This window comes from Grampus griseus, assembly GCF_964374135.1.
Source record: "Grampus griseus genome assembly, chromosome: 5".
NCBI lineage: Eukaryota > Metazoa > Chordata > Mammalia > Artiodactyla > Delphinidae > Grampus > Grampus griseus.
The window spans coordinates 33,439,464-33,465,345 of record NC_138998.1 but is presented as its reverse complement, the minus strand read 5'-3'; the positions used below and the strand labels follow the sequence as shown (position 1 = coordinate 33,465,345).

Sequence of the window (25,882 nt, the reverse complement as noted above, 5' to 3'; positions counted from 1 at the left end):
GTGACCGTGGGGGTTGAGAATGGTGCCATTACTCTGCTGGTTGTGTGTGGGAGGTGGAGAGGGTAAACTGACAATGAAGCCTCATAGCACAGGTTTTGAAAGTACTTGGCATACATGTTGGCTAATTGAGAATGAGGTTGAAATCATGATTCAATCAAAATTCCCAACAACTTAATAGTTTCTACTTCTTTGCTTATAAAACTAGTCTCTACATGTGGGCGGGACTATGGAAATACACGTGTAACTTTTAAACCTGATCAGTATCTAATAATTACATGGTCTGAAGATAGTGGTGAGGGTATTAGTTAAAATAATGCTCGTAGTTACTATACTTCAGCGCTGTCCACAAAGGTAGGTCAAAGTTATTCTGAATCCTAAAACTTAAAAATTCCTAACAAGTATTTTAAGATTTTAAGATTGTATTAACAATTCAAATCTTGAACTCCGGTTTCATTGACCTTATTAGCCAGGGTTCGTTCATCTATTCCCCTGTTTTGAAATACCTTTTTTGTTTTTGTTGTTGTTTTTCATTTTTTGTAATTGACTGTTCTTTGAGATGGATTTTTTAGCCATGATATTTGAGGGAGGTAGTACTGTTGCTAGTGAGGTTGCTGTGCATACGAGCTTTGACCCTACTGGAGGCATAGAGCACTGCTGCTGGGAGTCATTACCCCAGTCACCTGCTTCCTCGTGCCATCCCCATTCTATGGCTCAGCTTATTTGAAGTTTATTTCTGTCTCTCTTCAAGTGAACTCATGAGCTAGGTTCTACTACCAGTGCCAAATCCTAAAATCCTGCTGATGCTAGATGGCAGTAGTCACAACAGTCCAGTAGCACTGCCTCATCATGTGACCTCAGATACATTTATTTGCCTTTCAGAATCTCAGTTTTCTCACCTGGTCACTGGGATTGGTGAGATGTGGTGCATGTCTCTTAAAATCCCTTCTAAGTCTAAAATTCTATGACCAGGTGAGTCTTAATAAGGTATTTCTGAAGCCTCTGAAAAATTCTCATCTAAAAGGTATTTTCATGCAGTGAACCTAGGGCAAAAAGAAATCTCACTAATATTTCTTCTCAGAGAAATGATTGTGCATTGTCTTAGAATCCTAATAATTCAGAGTTGTAAGAAACCTAGGGATGGTTTAGCTCAACCTTCTCATTTTATAGGCAAGGAATTTCACCTCAGAGCTGAGTGACTTGACCAAGCTAACAGAGCTAGTTAGAGAACTAGGACCCAAGCTTGGGCTCATGTCAGTCTTGCCTTCTCCAGTGCTGTGTTTCTTCACCTGCCATCAGTACACAGAAGATGCTGTGTCTACAGGGCTGGAGCCAAAAAAATTCTGAGTAATTCCTTAATGTAGGGTTTTAAAGCTACAGCATGAATAGTGTTGTGTTTGAGCAGAAATTCAAGGTCAGGCTTCTTTTCGCACCTTATTCTTTTCTTCACTGACTGTTATTTAGCAGCATTGTTACTATACATCCTTGTATTTTTAAAACTTTTCTGCATAACGTTTCCTGTAAGAAAAAGCTTTCATCACCCTAGAAGAGCCATTCCCCAATCAGATGTTTTTAAACTGGGTCCATGGACTCTCTGAGGGCTATGTGGATAGAAGAGTGTTTCCATATAATTGGCTTCCTTTGTAATCTTATATATTTTCTCTATGCATTTAACAGATTATTCTGAGAAGGAGCTCCTTAGGCTTCAACAGATTGCCAAAAGGAGGGGAGGGTCCATGGCACAAAAATAGGGTAAAAATTCTAGGGTCTAGAATAGGTTCAGGGAAATGGCCAGGATGTGAGAATTTTTGAGGTGCTAGAGACACTATGGTGGAAGAGAGTTGAGGGTGGAGTACAGAAGTAAACCTATAGAAGTTCTTAGAACATTTTACCTTTATTACAATGCTTGAAATTACTAAATGAAGATGCTGATAATAGCATTTTACCCATCTTAATGATGGATATGCAAGTATGGATTTCCATTTATCATTCCTTGCTCAGTAAGTACGCCCTCCTAATTTCACCAAAACACTTTCAAATTTATATGGCTTTATTGGAGACATGCGTACTAAGAGCCTCCCTTCTTCCCCAGTCTGATTTGATTTCCAGGTAAGTCAGTGCCTTTCTGACTTAGGACTTGGAGTTTGGACTCCTGTCTCTCACTGCTGAGGCCCTATGTTTTACTTTCTGCTGTTAACTCTTAGGACTCACCATGATCTCAGAGATGCAAAATAATTTAGATGTCAGGGATAAAAAATCTTGAGTTTCCTTTATTTGTCCCCAGGGTTGACTACAGAAACCACTGCTCCTCCTCAGCTAATTATTTCCTTTTCCTTTTTTATATGCAACCTCAAATTCTCTTTTTCTAATTGTCCCCTAATAGTAGTGACTCAGTGTGTGTATATGGAAACTAAAAATTCTTGTTTTTGTCAGAAGGTGTACAGAAGTTAATTTGTGTTCAAGTCACATTTTGGACACATGAGATAACTTTGATGGAAATCACTATGTTCTGAAGAACGTTTGCTTGGAAATCTCAATGTCTGTCCTGTAACCCCCTCACTTACATTTGGTATGATGGTGACCCATGCTGGTCAATGCTACCTTCTGGTACCTTCTTAGATTTGGGCCAGGGTAGCATTTATTCTCACTTTAGGAGAAGAATAAAACTACCATTTCTTCTTCAGAAGGAAAAGAAGAATTGAATTTATGTAATAAGAGAAGAAAAAGTCAAATTTCTGGATTCTAATTCCAGCACACTAAGTTGTTCTGAGATTTCGGGGACATCGTTGACTTCTCTGAGTTTTTTACTTGTCTGGAAAATAAGAGGGGAGAGCAGTGACCACTTTAATTCTTTCCAGTTCCAAAATCCTGTGACTCTATGAAATTTTACTTGGTACCCAGATTAAACCTATCCTGAAAATGCTGGCTAGTTGGGAATTCATGTATAATCAAAGTCGGTGCCAAGATAATAATTCTTTGTAACTGCAAATCACTTTGCGGTATACAAAAATATTCTCTAATTTAAAAAATCTCTTTTCTAGTTAAGGTGTGGTCAGAGAACAGCAGCATTGGTATCATCTGGGAGTTTGCAATCTGCATTTTATCAAGATGCCCAGGTGCCATGCATGTACATTAAAGTCTCAGAAGTGCTGTTTTGTCTCATTTTGAATCGCACGTTGACACACAGGTCAATGAGGGAAGCAGGGTATTTCACAGATGAGGAAACCATATCTCAGAGTTGTTAAGTGACTTTGTTAAGTAACTAAGTCAAGTTCACCGTGCTAGTGTCTCACCCAGAACTCCATACTCTAAAACTAACATTGTCTTCTTTGTTGGGCTGGAGTCAGGCTTGTATGAGACTGATCACTAGCTACCCAGAAACCCATGGGCTTAGGTGTGGCTGTGTAACTGAGTGCAAGCAGAAAAGGGTTGTGGTCCACTTCTAGGAAGAAAACAGAAAAAGAGAACGCCCATGTGAGTTCCTCTATGTTGTTTTACGCTCCTCGTAGGCTGGAATGGAAAGGACCCCTGGGGGATCTTGGAAGCTGTGTTTAAGGATGGCAGGACTTTTGTCAGCCTGGGTGCCTGGATCACTGATCAAGGAGGGCCCCTCCACTGTTCGCTTGTCCAGTATGTATATAGGGACCAGAAACAAACTTTTACTGAACTAGAGGTAGTATATGTGTTTGGGTCTATGTGTTAAGTAAGTACTTAGCCTACACTAGCAAATTCACTTGAGCAGTAGCTTGGGACTTGAAGTTACGGATCTTCTGGCCTAACGCATTCATTCATTTCTCGTCTTTGGTAGCTGGTGATTGATCGGTTGTGGTCCACCATGCAGAAGTGAGTGGTGAAAGGCAGCAGAGCTGATGGGTCACAAGGATGTAAGTGCCTTTGAAGGCTCTCACACCCTCTACTCCAGGGTAAGTCAAAGGCATTGTTGCCATTGTTGCTCTGGTTTTACTCTTGTATTAACAGCCTCTTGGAGTCAGTGCAGTGGGGTGCCCTGTTTGTGAAAGGTTCCCAAAGCCTTTAGTGATTCAGCTGATAAACACCATTAAGATCAGTACTTAGAAAGCTAAAACCATTGTCAGGGTGATGGGATGGAATCTCTGCATGAGAATATCTCAGCACAAGAATTTTTAGTGAGTTTGTGTAGGATTTGATTTATGTGGGTGGTGAGGGTGTTGCTGGGCCTTCCTGAGATACACTGTAGAGGAGGGAACTAGGCCTGAGTGCCGCTTTCCTGTAGCCATATCATATTGTTAGCTCTGCTGGCTCAAATTCCCCTCTCTCAGCATCCTCCCCCTCCATGGATTACTTTGCTTAACTTTTCCTGCATTAATCACTTTTCTTTTCAGGATGGGGGGCGGAAACAGCTTACCAGAGAGTTGATGATTCCCAGTTTGGTGGATAATAGCAGTAGCAAAGCACGTGGTTCTGCCCATTCCATTTTATTTTATCCAGTGTCACTGGAAGTCACATGTCCATTCCCTCCTCATCTGTTTGCAGTCCCTAGTGCAACGGATGTAGGCACTGGGAGAATTATAACCAAAGCTGGCTTTGGATTTTCATTTGTCCTGAAGATTTTTGAGATCAAAAGGAGAAGTTCACTGCTCGGTGTGCCCTTCTCAGAGACAAGTGGAAGTCTGGGAGGGAGGGGTGGAAAGGACATCCAATCCTTTCTGAACTCTCTGGCTTCTAGAGCTTAAACTAAAATCAGACTCACTGAAGAGAAAATTATAGTTAATACAAATCTAAGCAGAGCTAAGGATGGTTAAGAAAGAGGGGGACAGGAAGTTATATAACAAAAATAAAAGTAATCAGCTGAAAGACTGGATGGAGGGTTGTTTTTAAGCACCTTTTTTCAATACTGTTGCGCCCTTGCTGATAACGTCCCATTACCCAGGCTCAGACAGAGGGCACCCAGAAAGGCTGATGTCCTTCTGTGCCTTACATGGCTCAGTAATGAGTACAATTTACTGAACAAAATAGACAATTAGCAGCTGTAGACCTCTGGAGATTCCTATAAGCATACATCATTACTGCTCTGGAGTGATGCACATGCTTAGAGATAAGCAAAGCAGAGAAAAGGCAGCTGCAAAGCACATCAACAACTGAAGAGTCCAGGTGAGTGGCCAGACACAGACCCCAGCTCAGTGCCTGGGGGTCACTAAGGAAAGGACCTGGTATTTGCTAAGCTTTCTCATTAGAGGAAAGGAGCCAGACTTTGCCAGCTTTCCTCAATTTCCTCTGTGGCTCCCATATATTTTGCATTTTAAAAGTAACTAAAATGTATAGCATGCCAGAAATAACACTGAACTGGCATGTTTCTTGTGTAAATGTTGTACAAGGATTAAATTACAGAGGGAGCCATTCTTTATTGACTAGGGGCCAAAGAAAGTAGTGCTGGGGGTGCCAGAGGATCAGGGGTTCTCATCCTCGGCACCACTGACATGCTGAGCCTGGCGATTCTTTGTTGTGGGCTGTCCTGTGCATTGTAGCATGTTCAGCAGCATCCTTGGCCTCTACCCACTAGATGCCGGTAGTTCCCCCACTCCACCCCACCGCAATCGTGACAATCAAAAACGTCTCCAGACACTGCCAAATGTCCCCTGGGGGGAAAACTGCCCCTGGTTGAGAACCACTGCTGGAGGCGTACAGTGACTTAATCTTGCTCTGAGTTTCTTTGGGACTGTATTTTAATCATTTAGCCTCATTTTGCTCCAGTTTCCCTACCTGTAAAATGGAGACAGCATTTATAACTCAGTAGCCTAAAGAAGGGATGTACGTAGTTCTGTGTGACTACTTGGGAGCTCTATAAATGCTAAGAAATATCTGTCTCCCCAAATTTCCAGGACTCAAGGATCACTCTTAATCCTTGTGAAGGCAGTAGCTGAGGAGCAGGGGAGTTTGAAGGGTGAAGGGTTAGTGGTGTGGGAAATGATGAACAATATTGGATTCTGATTTTACTTGAGAGCTTCATATTCAACTCATTTCAACAATATACTCGTGAATAAAGGCTTTTTTTTGGAAAGTTAAAAAATGGGAGAGTGGAGGAAGGAGAAGGAGGCTGTTCAGAAGAGCAGTTAAGGAAATTGCTTTTGACCGGGGGTTGGGGGGTTGTGGTAATCTCTTAATGCTAAAGTGACTCATGTATAATCAGATCAAAGGACATAAAGAAGTAACCCCCCCGAAGAAAAATATCCTCCCAAATGACTACTGATCCTAGAACAGATTTTGCAGGTAATACAACAAAGACCAGAGAATATTTGGAGAAATCTGTTTTTATCCTAGAACTTTTACATTTATGTTTCTTCTCTCCTTTGGAATTATGGAAAAGGGTTTATCTTCAACCCATGCTCTTTGAGTGATACGTAAAATGTTTTAATATCACAGGTGTTCTGATAATCTTCTAGAACTCTGTGTTGGAATGGTGAAAAAGGCCATCACCCTGACTTAGGCCTGAAGCAATCACGTTATTTTACTAGAAAGCCTCAGTTTAACTCTAAGGAAGGGCAAGTGCAGGGATTAGATGTAAACTGTCCTGGCAGATTTGTGTTCAGCCTTGCTGTGTTTCTGGTCCCTGCAATTATTAGATACACTCACAAAATTTACAACAAACACTACCATATTGACACAGGCACAGTGCGGACAGAGAACATTGCCATCATCAGAGGGAATTCTGTTGGATAGCACTGCTTCAGTCTGTAAGGACCCTATTTGTCAGAAATGCACGCTTGTAGTGACAGCATGTCCGCTTGTTATAGCAAGACCTTACCTCATTTAAAACAGGATTGCATTTTGGACTTTTCCATCCTAGGGCACTTTTCAATCTGTGAGTGGCTCTTGCTGAACTTTTTACCTTGCTGCAGCATCTGTCTGTTACAGAAAGTGCCATGGGCCTGTCTCTCTGACATAACTGAGCGCACTGCCTCAGAAATATTTGTGCTTTAATCCAAGGCTGCTGAGCTGTCTCTTTCCATCTGGTCTCTCCATGCCCTGATCCTTGGTGGTGAAGCTAGTTTGTGCAGGATGTCTCTTTTGATACTGCCTAGAGCATAACAAAGAGTCTGGGAGAGGTGGCGAGAGAGTTTTCACCTTCCCCTCTTCCAAGCCCCAGTGTGGCTCAAAAAAGTGTTTCATAAGAAGGTATTAATTCACAAATTTAATCTCTCAAGTTTAATCTCTGAGGAGTTATCCCCTAAAGAATTAGTCTCTAGATTTTCCAACAGACATATTATAGTACAAATTTAGTAATTAAGCCCTTTAGCAACATGGAAGAATTTTCAGATGATATATTATCTATTACTAGCACCAACATTAGTTGCTCAGAAACTACCATAATTAGAACAAAGGAAAAGATGTGGAAATAAAGACACACATTTTAAAAGATATAATTTAAATCTGAGCCCAAGACTGTTTTGCGTGGTAGCGGGACTGAGAACAAGGAGTTGTGTGCTGTGAGTAGTGTTCCTGGAGGGCGAGGGGAAGGAGGTGGCGGGGGCGAGGTGATCTCCAGACAGTCTTCACTCGACTGCTTCACTTCTGATGGTGCGGTGCTGGTCCTCTTACTGCCCTCCTCTCTTCACTTTGCCTTTCTTTCCTGCTTTGGTCTGCTCGGAATGTTGGAGGGGTCTCAGTGTTTCTCAAGGGAGGTGCTGTTAACATTTTGATACAGTGATTCATCATCGTGTGGAACTTTGCTGTCCATTATAGGACATTTAGCATCCCTGGTTACTAAATACCTGTATTACTCTAACCAAGTCACTGAGTCAACCAGCATGGCCCCTCACATTTCCAAATACTGCCTGTGATTGAGAATCACTGGTTGCTAGAGAGTTAAGTGGGGTCTTTTGTTAGGAGGGAGGAGTAATTAGAGTTGCAGAAGGGGCAGTGCTCCGAGGGGCTGGCTCATTAATTTCTGATATGACCTGACCTTTTCCCAGTGCTGGAACTGCTTTGGAAGCCAATCTTATTTTTTAGGGACCAGAAGAATCAGATTTTGCTAGTGGAAAACTTGGTCCCTGAACCTTGAAATCAACCAAGAAGTCACAGGGGGGATTCTGTCAGTGCCACAGAGGATGGAGAGACTACTAAGGCTCCCATAGGATGCTGGGTTTTTATTCTAGACTTACTGTGGCTGAACCTTCTAGATCTACTGAAAGTAAATGGTGGTCTACATGTGGCAGGGATCGACTGGGACAAAAAATGCAGCATGGGCAATTTAAAGACAATCCAGGGGAAAGGGGCTTTGCCAGCCATTTCTTTTCTTTCTCTGTGATTACAAAAACTGGCAAAGTAGCCCTAAATTTGTGAGGTTATGTGTAGACTGTCAGATGGGAGATCTGAGATTGTTTTATCGTTAGTAAAGAGAAAAGGAACACTTTCAGATATCTTGCTGTGGTGCCCCTATAAATGTCTTTGATTACAAGAACAGAAACTCATTCAAGTTGCCTTAAGAAATGGAAGGCTTAAGTAAGGATGCATGAGAAAATAAAACAAATGTCAGACATGTGGCAAGTTGGGAGGAATCCCAGAGGCCTTTCAGGATGAGAAAGAGCCATAGTCTGGCCAGACCTCATGGAGACAGGACCTCACTCAGGACCAGGAAGATTGTCCCCTGATCTGTTGCAACTCCAGCATGTATCTGCACTAACAGTACTTGATCAGTCCACATTCTACTTCTCAACCATTAACATGGCTCAGCATTTCCGTTTTGGCTTCTCTGCTCGTGTCTTCCTGTCGCCACAACCTAACTGATGGTCTGTGTACGGACCAAGAAGGAAAGGAATATGATAATTCTGTAGTAACTATCATCCCCCTGGTCAAAGCTCTTCTACCAGGCAGTCTTAGGGGTCTACAGTCTCTTGGTCCACACAGCTGTGGCCTAGGTCTTCTTGCCTCAACAAGGACTGTGGTTTCTCTGGAAGGGAGCAATGGTGGGGTAGACTGATAGAACATGAGACCTCTCTGGTATAAGGACCCTGAATTCTTAACTCTTGGAATCAATATAAACAGTGATTATGGGTCATGTGTATAGTAAAGAATTGGAAGATTACTTTCAAAGCCTACACGTTCAGTAGCAATTGTGAAAAAGCCTGTATCCCTTTTTTTTTTTTTTTTTGAGGAGACTGACTGCATCCCAGTGCAGAATGGTAGGGAAATTGCTGGGCTAGATGGTTGGGAAATGAGGAGTTGTATTTTCCATATGGATATCTTATTTTTTGCATCTGTCAAATGTGATTCCCTCAACCACCCATGTATCCCACAGGAATAATGGCTAGGTGGCTGTCTGAATGTTGAAAGACGTTTTGACGTCTCTGACAAGTGTTGTTCAATAGCTAGGTTTGTAAGATTCCAGTTCTGACAAAGGAAAATAACTTGGCTTATTACTCCAAAGATAAATTCCATGTAGATGTTGTCATTTTGGGGATTACTGCCTTACAAAGCAGACTTTAAAATGTTTTGTGTTGTAGTGTGTTTTGTTCATTTACCCCTAATCTTGGAGAGTTGAACCAGTGATTGACTATGACTTTACAAGGAGTGCATTCTCATATTGCAGAAGGCTCTGTCCCTATTTATGATTCTCTGACAGGGTAAGAATGATGGTTCCAGCTCCATGGGCCTGCACAGCTGTGAAGGGTGTGCCCTGTGGTAGCACAAACAGTGAGCACATTGGCTCACTGAATCCACTGAAGGCTCTTACTCTTCTCAAGTAGCTGCAGCACGGGGGTGCCACATACAGAGAGTCAGTATTTCCTTAGATGCAGCTTCTTTTGAAAGAGGCAGAAGAGAAGTGCAGTGGGGCTCCTGCAACTGCTGGTTGAGGAAAGAATGTACTCTGTTATTGAAGGATGATCGGGATCAGCTTTCTCACCCAGCTGCTGCCTACTAAGGGGAAAGGAGCAGAGATGAATCTTTTGCTTCAGTTTCTCTTCTTACTCTGTGAAGATCCCTATCCCCTCTATTGAATTTTTTTAATGAGAAGGGAAAAATAGAGCATTGTATCATATTAGTTTTAATGTATATATTCGAGTTTCTTCTGAGCAGGAAGATTTGTATACAGATAACCACATATTTCCAGATTAAAATCTTCAGTTTTAATTTTAAACAAGTGCTAACCTTACTTTATCTTTAGTTTATACTGTAAGTCAAATTTGTGCATATCTAATTTATTTTTTACAAAAATAAAACAACATTATGTTTTTTCTCATAGAATCAGGAATTAATTTGCAGCCCCTGCATGAAGATTCTGTAGCAACAGTAAAGGCATCTGCTCTCTCTAGGGTGTAAAGAGATTCCGAAAGATGGCTGAGAGCCCCAGATCCTGAATTCTGGGATTTTGTCCTGCTGTAGTCCACTCCCTGTGAGGTTGTTGGGGGATAAATGTGCTCGGGAGGCAAGGACTGAGGCCACAGATGCTTGAGGGGCGGGCTGAAACCTCCAGCTTTAGTGAACTGTCCTGTCCTTCCCATGAGCCACAGGAAGAGGTGATAGATCCTACTCAGGCTTTTTCCCTCCTGAGCCCATCATTGAATCTTGACCTTCAACTTTCCAAGAAACAAAGCTGTGGCTAGAGTATTGGGTTGGCCAAAAGGTTCGTTTGGTTTTTTCTGCAAGATGGCTGTAGTGGCATTTAGTTGTCTTCAATGTCATTGAAACAGTTTTGTTAGATCGTATTGTGACAGCTGTCATATCAGTGTGCAATTAAAAAAAACACATCAAAATTGGTGAATTTTTGTGTAGCCATTTTAATACTGAAGATGGAAGAAAAAAGCAACATTTTCGGCATATTATGCTTTGTTATTTCAAGAAAGGTAAAAACAAAACTGAAATGCAGAAAAGGATTTGTGCAGTGTATGGAGAAGGTGCTGTGACTGATCGAACATGTCAAAAGTAGTTTGCAAAGTTTCGTGCTGGAGATTTCTCGCTGGACGATGCTCCACGGTCAGGTAGACCAGTTGAAGTTGATAGTGATCAAATCGAGACATTCATTGAGAACAATCAACCTTATACCATGCTGGAGATCACCAACATACTCAAAATATCCAAGTCAAGCGTGGATAATCATTTGCACCAGCTTTATTATGTTCACCGCTTTGATGTTTAGGTTCCACATAAGTTAAGTGAAAAAAACCTTCTTGACCGTATTTCAGCATGCAATTCTCTACTTAAACTTAACAAAAATGTTCCGTTTTTAAAACAAATTGTGTTGGGCAATGAAAAAGTGGATACGGTACAATAATGTGGAACAGAAGAGATCATGGGGCAAGTGAAATGAACCACCACCAACCACACCAAAGGCCTGTCTTCATCCAAAGAAGGTGATGTTGTGTATATGGTGGGATTGGAAGAGAGTCCTCTATTATGAGCTCCTTCCGGAAAAACCAAGCAATTAATTCCAGCAAATACTGCTCCCAATTAGACCAACTGAAAGCAGCACTCGACGAAAAGCGTCCAGACTTAGTCAACAGAAAACACATAATCTTCCATCAGGATAACGCAAGACTGTGTGTTTCTTTAATGACCAGGCAAAAACTGTTACAGCTTGCCTGGGAAGTTCTGATTCATCTGCTGTATTCACCAGACATTGCACATTTGGATGTCCGTTTACTTCGGTCTTTACAAAATTCTCTTAATGGAAAAACTTTCAATTCCCTGGAAGACTATAAAAGGCACATGGAACAGTTCTTTGCTCAAAAAGATAAAAAGTTTTGGGAAGATGGAATTATGAAGTTGCCTGAAAAATGACAGAAGGCAGTGGAACAAAAGGGTGAATATGTTGTTCAATAAAGTTCTTGGTGAAAATGAAAAATGTGTCTTTTATTTGTACTTAAAAACCAAAGGAACCTTTTGGCCAACCCAATAATATCTTCAAACATGACTTCTTATCAGCACGTCCCCCTTAAAAGAAGTTTCCTGCATGAGGAAGAGGCAGACCAGGTGCATGCTTCCCTTAGCTGTCAAAAGCTTTCCCCTTTTGGACTTCCCTGGTGGCGCAGTAGTTGAGAGTCCGCCTGCCAATGCAGAGGACGCAGGTTCGTGCCCTGGTCCAGGAGTATCCCACATACTGTGGAGTGGCTGGGCCCGTGAGCCATGGCCGCTGAGCCTGCTGTCCCCTTTCTATTGGAAAGAACACTTATTAGATCACCTCTGAAATTCTTAATTATTGGCATTAGTAAAATATTTGCCAAACATTAAATAGTAGGACATTAGTAGTAACCCCCAATTAGTGTCTTTTACTTTGAGAGCCCCAAATCCCATGTCAGTATGGTACTGGACTTTAACTTCTTGTTCCTTCTGGTGTTTCTCTAAATGCCTTTCCATCTTTTCCCTCCTCTCACTAACCCTGTTACCTGGTGTAGATCCTTTGGTCTCTTTGCTCCCTTTCTTACATCTTTTTTGATTTTCAAAGTTCTGTGATTCCCAGCAGCCTGCAGGACAGTGTGCTTCTTAACTAGACATAAAGGCAGTCCACAGTCTGACTCCAACTTACTTTCTGACTTTGTACTCTTTCTATGCACAAACTGCTCCTTACTCAGACTGGTCTTTGGTCCCATTGTCTACTCTCAGCATGGAATGCCCTTTCCTTTCAGTGGCCATTTGGTTTGGTAGCATTGAAAGACCTTTAACCTGTTAGCCAGATCTGCATTTCCATCTGGTCTCTATCAGATTTTAGAAAGGTGACTTTGGGCAAAATATTTAATATCTCTCAGCCTCAATTTTCTTATTTGTAGGATGAGATTCATAATAACGCCCTTATAGGCTGCTTGTGAGCATGGTACCTGGGTTACTCCCTTGCCCGTGTCCTCTTTTCTTCCTGCCCAGCACAGAGCTCTGTGTGTAAGCTCATCATGTGTGCTTGCTGATGAAGTTACTGAACATCAGAATTGCCCAGCTGATCTGAATCACATTTCTTGATTAGCCGTCCTCTGCCTGTCACTGCCACACCTTCTCTAACCACATATTTCTTAGATAAGACCCCAGCTCCACAACTCTATCAGTAAGTACCTAAAGATATACTCTCCTAGAGTATGGAGAAAGGGGACTCTTGTACACTGTTGGTGGGAATGTAAATTGGTGCAGCCACTATGTAAAACAGCATGGAGGCTCCTTAAACTAAAAATAGAGTTACCATATGATCCAGCAATCTTACTCCTGGCCATATATCCAGAAAAGATGAAAACTCTAATTCAAAAGATACATGCACCTCAATGTTCATAGCAACACTATTTACAATAGCCAAGGCACGGAAGCAGTCTAAAAGTCCATCGACAGATGAATGGATAAAGAAGGTGCAGTATATATGTACAATGGAATATTACTCAGCCATGAAAAAGAATGAAATAATCCCATTTGCAGCAACGTGGATGGACCTAGAGATTGTCATACTGAATGAAGTAAGTCAGAAAAGACAAATATCATACGATATCACTTATATGTGGAATCTAAAAAAATGGTACAAATGAACCAATTTACAAAACAGAAATAGACTCACAGACATAGAAAACAAACTTATGGTTACCAAAGAGAAAATGGGGAGGGGGGAGGGATAAATTAGGAGATTGGGATTAACATACACACTACAATATATGAAATAGTTAAACAACAAGGATTTACTGTGTAGCACAGGGAACTATGTTCAATATCTTGTAATAACCTATAATGGAGAATAATTTAAAAAATAATATATATGTATGTATAACTGAATCATTTTGCTGAACACCTGAAACATTGTAAATCAACTATATGTCAATAAAAATAAATAAATAAAAATGAAAAAAAAAGATCGAATGAACTTGGTTCTTAGGGAAAAAAAGAAGATACTGTCCTCCTTCCACCTGTGATGGTGAAAATTATCCTGGACCCTCATAATGTCCTGGTGTATCTGCCCACATCAGAAATTGAAGGCAGTTTCAGGGTCACTCCATATAATATAACGCTGAGCACTGATTCATTGTCTTCACAGTTGTTTCCTCTCATGTATAGTGAGATTTATCATGAAGATCAAATGCTATGATTACAACTGTCATCATAAGGTATACCTCTTTAAAACAAACTTTTCCAGGGCCCAACCAACAGGCTTTTTATTCCAAACATCATTTAATAAAATGCAACATGACATTAACAGGATTGCTTGTACAAACCCTTGGAGTTCATTTAAGCAGACTGTCCCATATTGATTCTCAGTTATAGCACGTTTGACATGAATAAACCTGCCAGTGTTCTCAAACAATGGTGTTGCTGTCTGCCCTTCTCACTGTAGAGCTGAAAGCATATCTGTGTTTCTTTTGTTCATTCTATTTAAATTATGGTTTTACACCTCTTGCTCAAATGATTTTAAGCCATATGTTAGGCTTATAAATTGTAGTTTTTAAAACCTAACTCCTTCTGGCCCTTCTCACTCTTTCTTCCTCTTTTTTCTCCATTTTCCTTATTGTTTCATGCACAAAATAAGGCTTTAAAATTTTTTTCTACTCAAGGTGAGAGTAACTTAAATATTGCTTTTCTGTTTTTTTTTTTTTTTAGTTTTTAGCATGGGCTGCAATTTCATATATATGTGTGGGTCTCATTGCATTAATTTTGTCTCTTTTCTTGCTTGTTTTTTAAAAATTTTGTATTGGAGTATAGTTGATTTACAATGTGCTAGTTTCAGGTATACAACAGAGTGATTCAGTTATACATATACATATCCATTCTTTTCAGATTCTTTTCCCATATAGGTTATTGCAGAATATTGAGTAGAGTTTCCTGTGCTATACAGTAGGTCCTTGTTAGTTATCAATTTTATATATAGTAGTGTGTATATGTTAATCCCAATCTCCTAATTTATCACTCCCTCCCACATTTCCATTTTGGTAACCATAAATTTGATTTTGAGATCTGTGAGCCTGTTTCTATTTTGTAAATAAGTTCATTGGTATCATTTTTTTTAGATCCCGCATATAAGTGATATCATATAATTTTTGCCTTTCTCTGTCTGACTGACTTCACTTAGTATGGTAATCTCCAGGTCCATCCATGTTGCTGCAAATGGCATTTTTTCATTCTTTTTAATGGCTGTGTAATATTCCATTGTATATATGTACCACATCTTCTTTATCCATTCCTCTGTTGATGGACATTTAGGTTGCTTCCATGTCTTGGCTATTGTAAACAGCTCTGCAATGAACATTGGGGTGCCTGTATCCTTTTGAACCATGTTTTTCTCCAGATATATGCCCAGGGGTGGGACTGCTGGGTCATATGTTAGCTCTAGTTTTAGTTTCTTAAGGAACCTCCATGCTGTTCTCCATAGTGGCTGTACCAATTTATATTCCCAACCAGTGTAGGAGGGTTCCCTTTTCTCCACACCCTCTCAGCATTTATTGTTTGTAGATATTTTGATGATGGCCATTCTGACCAGTGTGAGGTGATACCTCATTGCAATTTTGATGTGCATTTCTCTAATAATTAGTAATGTTGAGCATCTTTTCGTGTACTTTTTGGCCATCTGTCTGTCTTCTTTGGAGAAATGTCTAGATCTTCTGCCCATTTTTCCATTGGGTTGTTTGTTTTTTTGATATTAAGCTACATGAGCCATATGAGAGGAAATATTTGCTTGAGTTTATTGATGAGAGGCATAAGTACAACTGCGTGGGTTTTTCTGTGGAAAAAAAAAATTCCAGAAAGCAAAACTTGAATTTGCTGCATACTGGCAACTATTTACATAGCATTTACATTGTATTTACAACTTACATAGCATTTACATTGTATTAGGTAATACAGAGGTATTAGGTAATCTAGTGATTACTTAAAGTATACGAGAGGATGTGCATAGGTTATATGCAAACACTGTTATTTTATACAAGGGACTGGAGGGTCTGTGACTTTTGGTATCCCCGCAGATACCTAGGGACAACTGAATTGTTCTTTCCAGATCCTTTTTTTTGGACAAGAGTTATGATAGAGTTTTTTTGTTTGTTTGGGGTTTTTCTGGGCTAGTAATCAGAAAGATTATCTAGTGTAACTTCTTTTTTTTTTTTTTTGCGGTACGCGGGCTTCTCACTGCTGTGGCCTCTCCCACTGCAGAGCACAGGCTCCAGACGCGCAGGCTCAGCGGCCATGGCCCACGGACCCAGCCGCTCCACGGCACGCGGGATCCCCCCGGACCGGGGCACAAACCCGCGTCCCCTGCATCGGCAGGTGGACTCTCAACCACTGCACCACCAGGGAAGCCCTAGTGTAACTTATTTGAATGGAGAGATTTTATAGGCAGGCAACAGGAGCCTCCCAACCACTTCTCTCCACGAGCACTGATGGAGGGAGTGCCTGTGTGTGAGTGTGTTTTAGGGTGAAAAAAAAGGGAGGGTGCTAACAATAAACTGGGACACTGGGTTGCACAAAGTTGCTTGTTAATCCTTTCGAAGGGGAGACACCAGAGCTCAGCCATGTATCCTTCCTCACAGAGTTATTCTTAGTTGGAGGAGGCAAGAAATATACAGCCTCTGATCAAGTTGGATTTTTTTTAAACTGTTGATTTTGCGTTTTTTATATTACGGGCACCAGGATGAGGACAGCAACGGGAAGGAGAGGTACAGCAGCTGATATGTAGCCACTTTGTGACTTGTGTTAGGTGGGGTATCCTACTCCTTCTTCAATTTTAAATAACCCTCTCAATTTCCTGCCCTGTGGGCTGAGAACTTTTCTCCTGCTGGAAGCTCTCCCCTGTTCCCTCAGAATTTAGGAAGAAGAGAAGATGGGGTCAGACCTGCCTCAGAACGATTGATAGCCCCTCTGTGGGTTTGTTCCTGAGGAAGGAAAAAGAACTTGCATCTTACTTTACTTCACATCACACCCTGCTTGGCCCTCAAATCGCTGCTCTCAGATGTGCTCTCTCCGCCACATCCTGTCTGTCTGGGGTTCCCTCCCTCTCTTTTAAAAGTTTTGCTGCTGGGCAGGCCACTAATGTTGTGGCTAATCCCTTGTGCCTACAATCCTTCTTCCCAGGGTGAAAAAGATGGGAGAGGGATGCTCCTGAGGGGTGAGAGGCCCAACAAGAAGAGACCCAGAAGTGCCAAGGGCAAAGCCCTATTTCCCAGTTCAGTGCCAGGCCTCCCTGCTTACCTGCTTCTTTGGGCATCACAGTTTAAGGCCACATTTTTGAGCTAGCAGACTTTGTTACTTATTGGAATTTTTTTCCCCTCAATTACATATTTGTCTCCACAGTTAGATACTGAGTCTCCACAGGCGTGGACCCTGCCATGAACTTCTCTTGCATTCTTTGCATGGCCTACCCTGTAGGAGGCACATGGCAGGGCCTCAGAATATGGGGGTTTCATTGCATTAATAGTTTGTACCCTATCTTACTCATTCCCTTACCTTCACTTAATTACCATTTTTACCTGTTTCTTCAATGACCACCACTTGCTTGGTTCTCCCTGGAGTAGCATTTATTCTTCCAGGTGGGTCAAACTCTGCATGCCTCCAAAGCTGTCTGCAGTTGGGTTGGTTTGGCCATATCTGACTTTATCTGTTGAGCTGAATCTTACCTTTTCCTCTCTTGTAACCCTGCGAAGAGCCTGCAATCTCAGGAACATGAGCCTCACTTTTTACTTAAGGAGCTTCCTTAACTACCAGGAGATGGAAGGGCCTGAGTTCTTTTTCATCAGGTCTCACTTAAATTGGCTGTGTGATTAGAGAGTGTCCTTTCACCTCTGTGTAGTGTACTTTAATAATTGAGAGTCATCCCAGCTCCCTTAATCATGTCACTTACTCTGTTACTTTTGCTTTCATTAAAGTCATCCTATTCCTTTGTCCTAGTTGTTTAATGCAGTTTCTTTTTCCCTAGCCAGACTCATTTCTTTGAAGGGCAGGGACAAGATCTAATTCTCTTTTATCCTTGGCTACCCTTTTTCTCCCTATAGATCAAGCGTAAGACTCCATTCAAATTAGGTGATCCATAAGTGTTTTAACCTAATTAAACCCAAGCATTTATAGAGTTCAACAGGAAGAAATGCCTTTAATACATTAGCTTCTAAACACACCTTAGGGGTCAGCTGGTCCACCTCTTTTTATGATCAATTTATTGATTCAGTTATTTCTTCATTCATCCCTCCCTCCTTCCCTCTATTTCGTACCAGGCATTGCATAAGGAGCAAGGGATCTGAGGTGAATATAGACATGGAGCTTACTATCAAGTGGGGAAGATAGACAATGAACAAATAATAAAGTCTGAAAGCTGTAAGTACTGGGAGCTACAGAAGCCCACCACGGGGAGCTATCTTAGGGTCCAAGGAGGCTTTTGTGAGAATGTAAGGTTTAAACTGGGGATTATCAACCCAGAGAAGGGAAGTGACTTGCCCAAGGCCAGTCAGTAGCTCCTGTGTAGAAGACCTTGGCCTGTAACCCAGATTTCTACCCTGCCCTGGGTTTATTCCCCTGAATTTCGTGAGAATGCTGTGAAAACTCTCATCGTTAAAGTACTTTGATCTTCTGAATTTCATTGTTTACACACCTCTTAGCTATTACATGACTAGCTTACGTTTTGATGAGAAAACCTTATATATTTTTTCCTTCCTTGCCACCTGTGAAGCAATGTGCAATGCTTTAGTACCTTCCCTCCTTCTGGAGTAGTTATTGGCTTGCCTTCTATTAACCTTCTCTCAATCCTGTGATAGTTTATGTTCTTCATAAGTTTTTTTTTTTAGATGTTGGGGGTAGGAGTTTAGTAAGTTATTTATTTATTTTTCCTGTGTTGGGTCTTCGTTTCTGTGCGAGGACTTTCTCTAGTTGTGGCAAGTGGGGGCCAGTCTTCATCGCGTTGCACGGGCCTCTCACTGTTGCGGCCTCTCTTGTTGCGGAGCACAGGCTCCAGATGCGCAGGCTCAGTAGTTGTGGCTCACGGGCCCAGTTGCTCCACGGCATGTGGGATTCTCCCAGACCAGGGCTCGAACCCGTGTCCCCTGCACTAGCGGGCAGATCCCCAACCACTGTGCCACCAGGGAAACCCCTTCATAAGTTTTAAGTCTTATTTAATTTCCCCTAACTCATTAGGAGATTTTAAACTTTGTCCTACAGGGTGGTAAAAATTAAGGACTCAGGAATTATAGAAATTGGGAGTGGCCAAAAGATACGTGATGAAAAGTAAGAACTTTAATAAAAATTTTAAAATTTCAGAGTAAACTTCAGGGGTTCTCTGAGATGAGCCTCAAGAGTAGAGACTGGAAAGGGGTCTTTTTGCCAATTTTTCCTAACTCTTCAAACCTTGTTACATACAGGGCTTGGCTAGAGATGCCAACTGGCAAAAGCTAAGAGAACTTCATGTATCTACGCACAAATTTTTCACGTAGTATGCATGGGAGGAAGAGCAAGGCAGTGGGGATGGAGTCCTTGGAAGGAAGATGTTAGAAAGGGGCCCTCTTAACCTATAGATAGAGTGGGTGTTCTGCATTGGGCCTGTACAGATAGTCCTATGATAGAAACATTTTATCATTCTGTATTAGTTTGCAGAGAAATACAGAAAATATGATTTGTGCAAGATCACACATCTGGTTAATGAAGTCTTGAACTGTGTGGAATTGTCTGCAAAATGTTTACATTTAAGGGCATTTTTTTCTGGGTGGGTCTGTTTTCATAAGATTCTCAAACAGGGTTCTCATCACAGAAAGGTTAAGAATAATGGTACTAGCAGAAAATACTGATTTTAAAAAGTTTGGAGTGATAGAATCTTTCCATATGTGTCATGAAAATCAGAAATTGTTTAAAAGTTGCTCTTTTATTGTATAATAAAAGCTTACACGTGACAAAAATCACAAGACTTAAAGATGTGACTAACTGAAAAATATTTAGAGCATGTTTATTGTTAATATCTCTAACATGCAAGTAGAAACACATCGGCAGTGTGTTTCAACAACATGATGGTGTTGGCAGAGTGAAGACCTCTGGAAGGCTATGGTTGGCTGGGTCTATGTTGTTATAACCTTTCTGGAGGGCAGTGTAGCAGCATACATAACTATGTAAGATGTGCATACACTTTGGTTGAGCAACTCAACTTCTAGAATTTGTCTAGAGAAGGCAATTGGACAGCCACTGAAAGATGCATGCACAGAGATACCTATGGCAGGTTTGTGTTTGATAAGAAAAAACTAGAAATAACCTAAGTATCCATTAGTAGGAGACTTGTCACTAAATAATGTTACATGTCTACAATGGAATACTTGGTAGCCATTAATAATGATAAAGTTCTTCTGAACAGAGAGCCCGGAAATGAATCTACACTTATATGGTCACTTAATCTATGACAGAGGAGGCAAGGGTATATAATGTGGAAAAGACAGCCTTCAAAAAACGATGTTGGGAAAACTGGACAGCTACATGCAGAAGAATCAAACTGAACTTTTTTCTCATACCATGTACAAAAATAAACTCAAAATGGGTTAAAGACTTAAATATGAGACCTGAAACCATAAAACTCCTAGAAGAAAACATAGGCAGTACACTCTATGACACTGGTCTTACCAATATATTTTTGGATCTGTCTCCTCGGGCAAGGGAAACAAAAGCAACAATAAACAAATGGGACTATATCAAACCAAAAAGCTTTTCTCTGTGAAGGAAACTATTAACAAAATGAAAAGGCAGACTACTGAATGGGAGAAGATGTTTGCAAATGATATATCCAATAAGGGGGTTAATATCTAAAATATACAAAGAACTCATACAACTCAACATAAAAAAAAAACTCTATTAAAAAATGGACAGGGCTTCCCTGGTGGCGCAGTGGTTGAGAGTCCGCCTGCCGATGCAGGGGACACGGGTTTGTGCCCTGGTCTGGGAAGATCCCACATGCCGTGGAGCGGCTGGGCCTGTGAGCTATGGCCGCTGAGCCTGCGCGTCCGGAGCCTGTGCTCTGCAACAGGAGAGGCCACAACAGTGAGAGCCCCGCGTACCGCAAAAAAAAAAAAAAAGGACAGATCTGAATAGATATTTTTCCAAAAAAGACATACAGATGGCCAAGAGAAACATGAAAAGATGCTCAACATCACTAATTATTAGGAAAATGCAAATCAAAAACCACAAAATCTTACACCTGTCAGAATGGCTATCATCAAAAAGGCAACAGATAACAAGTATTGGCCAGGATGTGGAGATAAGGGAACCCTTGTGCACTGTTGGTGGGAATATAAATTGGTGCAGCCACTATGGAAAACAGTATGGAAGTTCCTCAAAAAACTAAAAATAGATCCATCATATGATCCAGCAATTCCACTCCTGAGTATATATCTGAAGAAAACGAAAATAGTAATTCAAAAAGATACATGTACCCCGATGTTCATAGCAGCATTATTTACAATAGTCAAGACATGGAAACAACTGAAACGTACATTAATAGATGAATGGATAAAGAAGACACGTGCGCACACATCCATGTACATACACAGGCTGGAATATTAGCCATAAAAATGAAATCTTGTCATTTGTGATGAGGTGGATGGACCTAGAGGGTATTATGCTAAGTGAAATATGTCAGGGAAAAACAAATACCATATGATTTCACTTATATGTAGAATCTAAGAAAAAAACAAATGAGCAAACATTACAGAAACAGAGTCAGATACAGAGAATAAACAGTCTGGTTGCAAGATTTGTGGGGGGTGGGGGGGCAGTGGGTGAAATAGGTGAGGGAGATTAAGGGATACAAACTTCCAATTATAAAATGAGTCACAGGGATGAAATGTACAGCATGGGGAATATAGTCAATAAAATTGTAATAACTTTGTATGGTGTCAGAGGGTAACTAGTCTTATTGTGGAGATCATTTTGTAATGTATAGAAATATCAAATCACTATGTTCTAATATAATTAACAGTATAGTATGTAAATTATACTTCAATTAAAAAAAGGTACTTTATTTTTATGGAAAGATACCTCTGACAAATTAGTAAGTTAAAATAATTCTGATCACAGAAAATCTTAAATAATGTGAATCCATATATATATAATTGTTTTTATATATGTATGTGGGCAGAAGGAATATTTAATAACATCTTAGCTGTGCTTTTTTCAAGTGATTTTTATTTTTGTTTTGGTATTTTGCTGTGTAATTTAAATGCTTGTACAATGAGCATGCCTCATTAAAATTCTTAACAATATTTAAAACCTGCTTGGTCCTACTGATCAGGTGTTTGTAGCACCGTCTAAACGAGGTAGCATGTTAAGTGGGTGGAAAGGACTGGACATTGTTTTTATAGAACATCTATTAAGTTCAACTTTATAGACACCGTGACATTAGGTGATAGGGATACAGATAAGTGTCTATGTTGCCTAGGAGCTTAAAGTCTAGAATAATTCCAAAGTGATATGTTATCAAGTAGGTCTGCAGTTCTGTGGCATGGAGTATGTAAGTACCTGCCAGGCTTCTATGATGGCATGTGTATTCAAATTTGTCATTTTACCTTAAGTGTTTACCCACATGTGAAAGGAAAATCCGTGAGTGCTTCACTTTGAAGGAGATATTTTGGCACAGTTTTATGGACCTCCAGAATCATTTAACTGAGTGTTGCTAACAGTTTTGGCACTTATTTTTAAAAGGAGCTAGAATTTCTTTCATTGGCAATTCGTTAAGTATCCTGACCACCTGCAATTTAAATCTGGTAGCATGGACCCTGAGTCTTCTCCATGGCAGTGCTGGAAAGTTGGGATGCATTTTCTAGGAGAAAAGGTCATTTATTAGCTTTGCAAATAAAATGAGTGCTTAGTCATTCCTTCACCCAGTCTTTCTTCATCTGACGTGGATATTTTCCTCTAGCATCATCATATTGTTGTTTTCTTTAATAGATCTTTATTGGAGTATAATTGCTTCACAATACTGTGTTAGTTCTGAACAAAGTGAATTAGCCATATGCATACATATATCCCCATATCTCCTCCCACTTGAGCCTCCCTCCCATCCTCCCTATCCCACCTCTCTAGGTTATCGCAAAGCACCGAGCTGATCTCCCTGTGCTATGCTGCTGCTTCCCACTAGCTATCTGTTTTACATTTGGTAGTGTATATGTGTCGATGCTACTCTCACTTCACCCCAGCTTGACCTCCTCCTACCGTGTCCCCAAGTCCATTCTCTATGGCTGTGTCTTTATTACTGCCCTCTCACTAGTTTCATCAGTATCATTTTTTTTTTTTTTAGATTCCATATATATGTGTTAGCATACGGTATTTGTTTTTCTCTTTCTGACTTACTTCGCTCTATATGACAGACTCTAGGTCCATCCACCTCACTACAAATAACTCAATTTCGTTTCTTTTTATGGTGGAGTAATATTCCATTGTATATATGTGCCACATCTTCTTTATCCATTCATCTGTTGATGGGCATTTAGGTTGCTTCCATGTCCTGACTATTGTAAATAGTGCTGCATTGAACATTGTGCTACATGTCTCTTTTTGAATTATGGTCTTCTCAGGGTATATGCCCAGTAGTGGGATTGCTGAGTCATATGTTAGTTCTATTTTTAGTTTTTTAAGGCACCCCCATACTGTTCTCCATAGTAGTTGTATCAATTTACATTACCACCAACAGTACAGGAGGGTTCCCTTTTTGCCACACACTTTTCAGCATTTGTTGTTTCTAGATTTTTTGATAATGGCCATTCTGACCAGTGTGAGGTGATACCTCATTGTAGTTTTGATTTGCATTTCTCTAATAATTAGTGATGTTGAGCATGTTTTCATGTGCCTCTTGGCCATCTGTATGTCTTCTTTGGTGAAATGTCTAGGTCTTCTGCCCATTTTTAAATTAAATTGTTTGTTTTTTGATATTGAGCTCCATGAACTGTTTGTATATTTTGGAGATTAATCCTTTGTCCATTGTTCCATTTGCAAATATTTTATCCCATTCTGAGCATTGTCATTTTGTCTTCTTTATGGTTTCCTTTGCTGTGCAAAAGCTTTTAAGTTTAATTAGATCCCATTTGTTTATTTTTGTTTTTATTTCCATTACTCTAGGAGGTTGGTCAGAAAAGATCTTGCTGTGGTTTATGTCAAAGAGTGTTTTTCCTGTGATTTCCTCTAAGAGTTTTGTAGTGTCTGGTCTTACATTTAGGTCTCTAATCCATTTAGAGTTTATTTTTGTGTATCGCATTAGATAGTGTTCTAATTTCATTCTTTTACATGTAGCTGTCTAGTTTTCCCAGCACCACTTATTGAAGAGGCTGTCTTTTCTCCACTGTATGTTCTTCCCTCCTTTGTCATAAATTAGGTGACCATATGTATGTGGGTTTATCTCTGGGCTTCCTATCCTGTACCATTGATCTATATTTCTGTTTTTGTACCAGTACCATACTGTCTTGGTTACTGTAGCTTTGTAGTATAGTTTGAAGTTGGGGAGCCTGATTCCTCCAGCTTTGTTTTTCTTTCTCAAGATTGCTTTGGCTATTTGGCATCTTTTGTGTTTGCATACAAATTGTAAAATTTTTTGTTTTAATTCTGTGAAGAATGCTATTGGTAGTTTCATAGGGATTGCATTGAATCTATAGATTGCTTTAGGTAGTATAGTCATTTTTACAACATTGATCCTTCCAATCCAAGAACATGGTATATTTCTCCATCTGTTTATGTCATCTTTGATTTCTTTCATCAGTGTTTTGTAGTTTTCTGAGTACAAGTCTTTCACCTCCTTAGATAGGCTTATTCCTAGGTATTTTATTCTTTTTGTTGCAATGGTAAATGGGATTGTTTCCTTAATTTCTCTTTCTGATTTTTCATTATTAGTGTATAGGAATCCCAGAGATTTCTGTGCATTAATTTTGTATCCTGCAACCTTACCAAATTCATTGATTAGTTCTAGTAGTTTTCTTGTGGCATCTTTAGGATTTTCATGTCATCTGCAAGCAGTGACAGTTTTACTTCTTCTTTTCCAATTTGTATTCCTTTTATTTCTTTTTCTTCTCTGATTGCTGTGGCTAGGACTTCCAAAACTATGTTAAATAAGAGTGATGAGAGTGGACATCCTTGTCTTGTTCCTGATCTTAATGGAAATGCTTTCATTTTCTCACCACTGAGTATGATGTTTGCTGTGGGTTTGTCATGTATGGCCTTTATTATGTTGAGGTAGCTTCCCTCTGTGCCCATTTTCTGGAGAGTTTTTATCATAAATCAGTGTTGAATTTTGTCAAAAGCTTTTTCTGCATCTATTGTGATGATCTTATGGGTTTTATTCCTTTATTTGTTAATATGGTGTATCACATTGATTGATTTGTGTATATTGAAGAATCCTTGCATCTCTGGGATAAATCCCACTTGATCATGGTGTACGATCCTTTTAATATCTTGTTGGGTTCTGTTTGCTAGTATTTTGTCCAGGATTTTTGCATCTGTGTTTGTAAGTGATACTGGTTTATAGTTTTCTTTTTCGTGATATCTTTGTTTGGTTTTGGTATCAGGGTGATGGTGGCTTCATAGAATGAATTTGGGAGTGTTCCTCCCAAGGCAGTTTTTGGAAGAGTTTGAGAAGGATCAGTGTTAGCTCTTCTCTAAATGTTTGATAGAAATCGCCTGTGAAGCCATCTGATCCTGGACTTTCGTTTGTTGGAAGATTTTTAATTACAGTTTCAATTTCATTACTTGTGATAAATATGTTTATATTTTCTGATTTTTCCTGGTTCAGTCTTGGAAAATTGTACCTTTCCAAGAATTTGTCCATTTCTTTGTGGTTGTCCATTTTATCGGCATATAGTTGTTTGTAGTAGTCTTTTATAATGCTTTCAATTTCTGCAGTGTCAGGTATGATTTATCCCTTTTCATTTCTAATTTTATTGATTTGCGTCCTCTCTCATTTTTTCTTGATGAGTCTGGCTAAGGGTTGATCGATTTTGTTTATCTTCTCAAAGAACCAGCTTTTAGT

General features: G+C 40.1%; 1 protein-coding gene across 1 annotated transcript in view; it reads left to right on the top strand.

The window, feature by feature from the left end:
- Window positions 1-25,882, top strand: part of TMEM108 (transmembrane protein 108) — a 370,861-nt gene that overhangs the window by 2,796 nt on the left and 342,183 nt on the right. Inside the window, exon 2 of the mRNA XM_082655535.1 lies at window positions 3,806-3,920. The gene's annotated coding sequence lies outside the window, so the exon portion shown is untranslated. The remainder of the gene's footprint in view (window positions 1-3,805; window positions 3,921-25,882) is intronic.